We start from the raw sequence: 7804 nt of genomic DNA, 5'->3' as shown, positions 1-7804 counted from the left end.
CACTTTCACCACTTCTATTCAATATAGTATTAGAAGTTTTGGCCACAGCAATTAGTCGAGAAAATGAAATAAAAGGCATCCAAATAGGAAAGGAGGAAACAAAACTGTCACTGTTTGCAGATGACATGATAGTATACATGGAAAATCCTATAGACTCTACCCAAAAACTGCTCAAACTAATTAATGAATTTGGCAAAACAGCAGGATACAAAGTCAATATCCAGAAATCAAAGGCATTTTTGTATACAAACAATGAATCAGCAGAAGCAGAAATCAAGGGAAAAAATCCCATTTGATATAGCAAAAAGAAAAATAAAATATCTGGGAATAAACCTAACCAAAGAGGTAAAAGACCTGTATGCAGAAAACTACACAGCACTGAAGAAAGAAATCAGGGAAGACACAAACAAATGGAAACATATACCGTGTTCATGGATTGGAAGAATTAACATCATCAAAATGTCCATACTACCCAAAGCAATATACAGATTCAATGCAATACCTATTAAAGTACCAATGGCGTATTTCACAGACATAGAACAAACACTTCAAAAATTTATATGGAATAATTTTCTTAAAGAATAAGGATGGTTGAGACAGAAGTTCATCTTGAACATTTAAGAGGTGATTTTATAAACATTTTGTAGCATTCCACATAGATTCATGAAGAACAAGTTACACTGCAGTAATCTCATTTTCCTTTTTGTTAGGGTTTATGTGACTGGTAGATTGGGGAAACTATTACAAGCATACTGCTTCTGGCCTTTAGCAGGGCATCTCACAAAGCACCTTTCAATAACCTTAGTGCAAAAGAAATAGCAATACATGGGCTGGATGATCAGAGTTGATTGATATTATAAGAACTTGGTTATAGGTGAAGTATTGCCAACTTAGAACTTTACTGTTATTATATGGTAATACTCATTCAAATTTATTAATTATTTGGAAGAAAATTTTGAAGTTTTGCTTATCATTTTTTTTCAGATAAGAGTGAAGACATTGGATGACAAAGACAGGAACCCAAAACACTAACAAGATAAATTAATCAATTACTCCTTGGATTACAACAGAATCTTGCCCTTGATTCTAAATAATAGTGCTCAAGACTCAGAAGATATTGACCCTAAAGCCACATATGTCAACAAAATAAGGTTTGACTGCACTGAGTACACATTTATTCTGAGTCAGCTGTGTAACATAGCTATTTAAAATTAATATGGTCCTGTCACTTTGTAAGGTATATAACACTTAAGTCATAATACATAGAAACATGTAATCACTATTTTGTACATCTGAAACTAATATTATATATCAACTGTAATATCAACTGAAAAGATTAAAAATATTCTAAATATTGCTATTTAGAACATCATTGTTAAAATAAATTTAAAAAGAATTGCTCCATTTTATTTTTGTTGAAAATTATTTGACCATATACATGTGGGTTTATTTGGGGGCTCTAAATCTGTTCCGTTGGTTTGCGTATGTTTTTCTGCCAATACCATGCTGGTTTGATTATTGTTGCTTTGTAGTATAATTTGAAATCAGGCAGTATGGTACCAGCTCCATTATTTATTTTTCCTCAGGATAGCTTCGACCATTTGAGGTCTTTTGTGGTTCCATACACATATGATGATATTTTGTCCTATGTGTTTGGGATTTTGATGGGGATTGCATTAAATCTGTATATTGCTTCAGATAATAGGATCATTTTAACTATGTTGATTCTTCCAATTCCATTTCATTGTGTCTTTTTCAATCTTTTTAATGCTTTATAGTTTTCAGTATATAGGTCCTTCACATTCTTTGTTAGGTTTATTCTTAGGTATTTTATTCTTTTTTGTAATTGTAAAAGGGATTGGTTTTTCATTTATTTTTCTAAAGTTTCACTGTTAGTATATAGAAATACAGTGGATTTTTGTACATTGATGTTGTATCCTGCAACTTTAGAGTATTTGCTTATTGTTTGTGATAGTTATTTGGTAGAGTCTTTAGGGTTTTCTATGTAAAGAATCATGTCATCTGCAGAAAGTGACACTTTTACATCTTCAGTTCTAATTTAGATGCCTTTTATTTCTTTCCCTTGCCTGATGGTTCTGGCTAGGTTTTCCAGTACAATGTTGAATAAGAGTTTTGAGAGTCAACATCCTTGTCCTGTTGCTGACCTTAGAGGAAAAGATTTCAGTTTTTTTACCATTGAGTATAATGGTATATGCACCCCTATGTTCATTGCAGTATTATTCATGGTGGCCAAGAAATGGAGACAACCAAAGTGTCCTTCAATAGAGGATTGGATAGAGAAGATGTAGAACATATACACAATGGAATACTATTCAGCCATAAAAAGACAAAATGGTGCCATTTTCAACAACATGAATGAACCTTGAGAATATCATGCTACATGAAATATATCAGGCAGAAAAAATAAGAACCATATGATTTCACTCATATGTGGGATATAAAACTGAAAGCAACAAATGAACAAACAAGAAAAACAAACAAAATCTCACAAAGAACAATGTGGCAGTTACCAGACGGAAAAGGAATGGGAGATAGAGTAAAGGATAAAGGGGGTCAACTATATGGTAACAGATGATTTGACTTTTGGTGGTGTGCACATAACACAATGCAATATATGCATCATGTATTATACAAATGTGTACTTGAAACTTATATAATTTTATTAAATAGTCAACCCAATAAATTTAATAAAAAATAATTTCTTACCTGGCTGGTGTAGCTCAGTGGATTGAGCATGGGCCTGGGAACCAAACAACCATGGTTCAATTCCCAGTCAGGGCACATGCCTGGGTTGCAGGCCAGTTCCCAGCAGGGGACACACACGAGGCAACCATACATTGATATTTCTCTCCCTCTCTCCTTCCCTTCCCTTCTAAAGATAAATAAATAAAATATTTTAAAAATTTTTAAATGCTTAATGGATGTGTTATTACAGTTACAAAATGATATTTTAAATTTGTTAAACTAGGTGTATTTTTCTTAGAAACTGATATATTTAGAATTATAAAGGACAATATTTGAATAAGAAAATAAGGTTACTAGATATTGCTATTTAGAACATCAGTTTTTAGCTCTTTATATTTTAATTTGTTTCATGGATCAGCCATGATTTTAATACACTTGAAAGCTAAGTTCTAATTTACATTTGTTAAAAATTTATATTTTATCTACTTTGCTGTACAGAATTATTTGGGAAATGCTAATGGAGGTCAGTTCTTTGCTTGTCACTGTCTCTCACATTCATTTACACAACTATGTATACACAGCCCAAATCATGTTTTGTTTTGTTTTTATGGGCTGAGAATATCTTGGTGAGCTCTACCACATATTTCACTGTGAGATTTGGTCAACGCTTTTTCTTTTCTGGACTTTAGTTACCTCATCTATTAAGTGAAAAGATTAAACAAAATATTCTCTAATGGCTCTTCCAGCTCTGACATCTGATAATTCTACATCAAATAGCCTTCCAGTCTATTGAGAAAACTGTCATATAATTTATTGCTATTCAAAACCACATACTCATTCATATATATAAAATTTATTTTAAAGTACCTTAATATTTCACTGAACTATGTATTCTCAGTTGCAGTTCTCTCCTCTATGGTATCATTCATCCTAATGGGAGACACCATATAATCAGTATAGTGAGTGTCTTTTACAAAAATGATATAAAGAATATGACTATGTTACCACTGGCTTCTAATGCATGGAATTGTTATGATTCCTGTGACACAATTTGACCCAAAATACATCTGGGCTTTTGTAATAGTAAACAATGTTACCCCAAGGCTTTACAGTCTTTGACATAAGCTTGATTTTGGAAGAATAAATCTTTTAGAAGTCACTATCTATATAGAAATTAGTCCTGACATTCCTCTATGAGGATTATATTTGCTGAGTCTATATTCAATTTTCAGTTTTATTCCTGCCATTTTAAAGTGCAAATTGCCAAAGCAAACATTTGGTTTCAAGAAGAGTTATCTCTCTACCAAGAGAGACAGACACCAAAGATATTACATATCTGCATTAGTGTAAGATATTTTTCCATCATAAAATTAATCCAGTGCCCCAAAACTTACCTTTCCCACACTTCAATTTCTCAGCACTAGGGTCTTTGTCACCAGGAGTAATTTCTCTTGCCAATTCATCTGTGTTTCCTAGAAGAGCATGAAAGTCAGAGGTTCAGCATCTTCCATTAACCAAATAATCTCCATAAATGCCATAGCCTTAGCTAGCCATCAGTTCTGGGGATAAAGGGGTAGATAGGAAGAATGGGTACTTAGGCTATTTTCAAGTGTTAGCTATTGTTAATAACACTGCTATGAACATAGAGTTGCATATATTCTTTCTGATTGGTGTGTCAGGATTCTTAGGTTATATTACCAGAATTGGAATTGTTGGGTCAAATGGCAGTTTTACTTTTAATTTTTTGAGGAAATTTAATACTGCTTTCACATTGGTTGCACCAATCCACACTCCCACCAACAGTGTATGAGTGTTTCCCTTTTTCCACATCCCTGTCAGTACTTGTTGCTTATTGATTTATTGATGATAGTCAATATGACAGTTGTGAGATGATATCTCATTGTGATCTTAATTTGCATCTCTGTGATGATTAGTGATATTGAATATTTTTCATATGTCTACTGGCTATGTATGTTCTGTATGTGCTCTTCTGGAAAGAGTCTATTCATGTCCTTTCCCCATTAAATAAGTGGATTGTTTATCTTCCTGCTGTTAAAGTTGTATATGTTGTTTATATCTTTTGAAAATTAACCCATCATTGGCAAATATGTTACCCCAAACAGTGGGTTCCCTTTTTACTTTGTTGATGGTTTCTTTTCACTGCAGAAGCTTTTTAGTTTGATATAGCCCCATTTATTTATTTATTTGTTTGTTTGTTTGTTTTCCTTGTCCTGGGAGACATATTAACAAAGAAATTGCTACGAGAGCTATCTGGGTAGCTCAGTGGATTGAGTGCAGGCCTGCGAACCAGACAATCACGGTTCGATTCCCAGTCAGGGTACATGCCCAGGTTGCAGGCAGGTTCCCTGCAGGCCAGTTCCCAGCAGGGGATGCACAAACGCAACCATACATTGATGTTTCTCTCCCTCTCTCCTTCCCTTCTCCTCTAAAGATAAATAAATAAAATCTTTGAAAAAAAGAAAAAAAAAGAGCTATCTGGAATTTTCCTGCCTATATTTTATTCCATGATTTTTATGGTTTTATGACATATTTAAGTCTTCTATGCATTTTCAGTTTATCCTTGTATATGATGTAAGTTGGTAGTCTAATCTCTTTTGTTTGGCATGTACCTATCCAATTTACCCAACATTATTAATTGAATAGACTTTCTTTATTTTATGCTCTTGCCTCCCTTGTCAAATATTAATTGACCATAGAGACTTGAATCTATTTCTGGACTCTCTATTCTATTCAATTGATCTGTCTGTTTTTATGCCAGTATAAGGCTGTTTTGATTACAGTGCCCTTGTAGTATGTTTTGATATGAGGTATTGTTATCCTTCCTACTTTGTTCTTCTTTCTCAAAGTTGCTGCAGCTATTTGGGGTTATTTATGGTTCCATATAAATTTTTGAAATGTTTGTTCTCTATCTGTGAAATATGTCATTGGTATTTCAATAGGGATTACATTGAATCTATAAATTGCTTTTGGTGTTATGGACATTTTTAATTCTTCCAATCTGTTAACATGGTACCTGCTTCCATTTGTTTGTATCTTTCTCATTTTCTTCTTCAATGTCCTAAAGTTTTTTAAGTACAGGTCTCTTATCTCCTTGGTTAAATTTATTCCTAGGTACCTTATTTTTTTGTTGTTGTTGTACTAGCAAGTAGAATTGTTTTCTTAGTTTTTCCTTCTGATAGTTCATTATTGTTATAAAAAAATTCCACCAAATTGTGAATATTAATTTTGTATCCTCCTACTTTGCTGAATTTATTTGTTAGGTGTAGTGTTTTTTGGTAGAGTCTTTAGGGTTTTCTATATATGTTATCATGGCATCTGTAAATATGACCATTTTACTTCCTCCTTTCCAATTTTAATGCTTTTTATTTCTTCTTGTCTGATCACTGTGGCTAGGACTTTCAATACTATGTAGAATGAGAGCGGTAAAAGTGAACACCCTTGTCTTATTCCTGATTTCAAGGAAAATGCTGTTAATTTTTGCCAATTAAGTATGATGTTGGCTGTAGATTTTTCATATATGATCTTTATTAGATTGAATTATTGTTAATGAATATAAGCCTTGAATAATTTTTCATTTTCCATATTTGGATTTTAATAAATAATACTCACATTCTAATTTCTTCTTTAAAATCCTCTTGGAAATTTTAGAAGCTCTCAAATGTTGCCAGTCCAAGCAAACACCACTGATTGAAATTTTCCTTCCATCATATTCATTGAGGATTTTGCATTTAAGGGCTTTTTATATCTTAATCTGAATAACCTTGAAAGTCTCTTTATCCTTTAGCTGATTAAAAAGTATTTTTACATCCCATAAAGCAAGATATGACTCCATGCTCTGAATATTAGTAGAGGAAATATGCTTTATGTGCTCCATTAAGTCCTTTGTGAAATTGCATTAGTGCCATGCCATTAGTATACCTTTTCAGATACAGGTGTGACCCTGTTTTGACATGTAAATTAACATTTTCATCAGTCTACTCAAAGATTTGTAATGGCTTTCTAATACAAAGAAAGTATTCATTATATCATAAATTAGAAAATCAATTATACATTTTAAACTGATAAGAACAGATACTACACTTGCTCTTAGCCAAAAGGCCAAGAAGCGATTAAATCATACATTTTAAATAGAATACCAAAGAAATGAATAGAACAAGGTAATATACTTCTTGATGGCTGATGATGATATATTTTAGAGACATAATTAAATTAATATTCATTTATAAGTCTAAAAATGAAAACATAATGATGGGACAGATATAGATGATTGAAAGAATTGTGTTTAAAATATGGTGACTTTCTTAAGATACTGAAAAATGTTATTATAATAATCATGTTTTCATAGCATGGGAACTGTTAAATTGCAAGCATATTGTTAAATGTTGATAGTATTCACAGAACAAGTGTTTCCTTTAAAAATATATACCATTTCTAATTCTAATATTTTGTTATTGTATGAAAGGTCAGTACTGTAGCAAAAAAGTATCATCTTTAACCCTCCTGCTCAGTGTTTTTAATATAATTTATTATTTAATCTTTTGGAAATAGATTTCAGATGTCACTTTCCACTCTTCTTTACTCTTTAGTTCATTGTTTTTGAACATTTACTATTAATGTACTTCTTTTCCATAACAATAAAGTATGGCAAAGGCAACTCTTTCTAATGTGCCATTATCTTAAATCATCTAGTATTTCATTGTTATAGAAATTAACATTTTTGTCACCTCCTTTGTGTACACCTTAGCCCAAAGAGCCGTCTCTTTCTGAATAATGTCTATTTAGATCACTTCATAAATGTCATTGGGTACTGTTACTAATAACTTCATAGGTACATCCCTGATTTTCCCAACTAGAGTGTAAATTATTTGTGAGCAGTATGTAAGATGGTTGAAGTTTGGGCTTAGCATCATTAGGCTTGGGATCAAATCCTGGGTCTGCCACTTAACTACCCTTGTGACCTTGACCAAGTTGCTTCACCTCTCCAAATCTCAGTTTCCTCACCTGTGAAATGAGAATGACATTAGTGCCTGCATTACAAGGTTATGGTATCTCCCCAGGCCACACACACATACATAGG

The 7804-nt window shown here is 32.5% G+C and overlaps 1 pseudogene; it reads right to left on the bottom strand.

The window, feature by feature from the left end:
- Positions 1-6717: 6717 nt before the first annotated feature.
- Positions 6718-6837, bottom strand: LOC119052693 (uncharacterized; annotated as a pseudogene).
- Between the last annotated feature and the right edge of the window lie 967 nt (positions 6838-7804).

The sequence above is a fragment of the Artibeus jamaicensis genome, unplaced genomic scaffold, assembly GCF_021234435.1.
Source record: "Artibeus jamaicensis isolate MK-2021 breed Jamaican fruit bat unplaced genomic scaffold, CSHL_Jam_final contig_240, whole genome shotgun sequence".
NCBI lineage: Eukaryota > Metazoa > Chordata > Mammalia > Chiroptera > Phyllostomidae > Artibeus > Artibeus jamaicensis.
The sequence above is the reverse complement of the archived record's forward strand: the minus strand, read 5'-3'. Positions and strand labels throughout refer to the sequence as shown.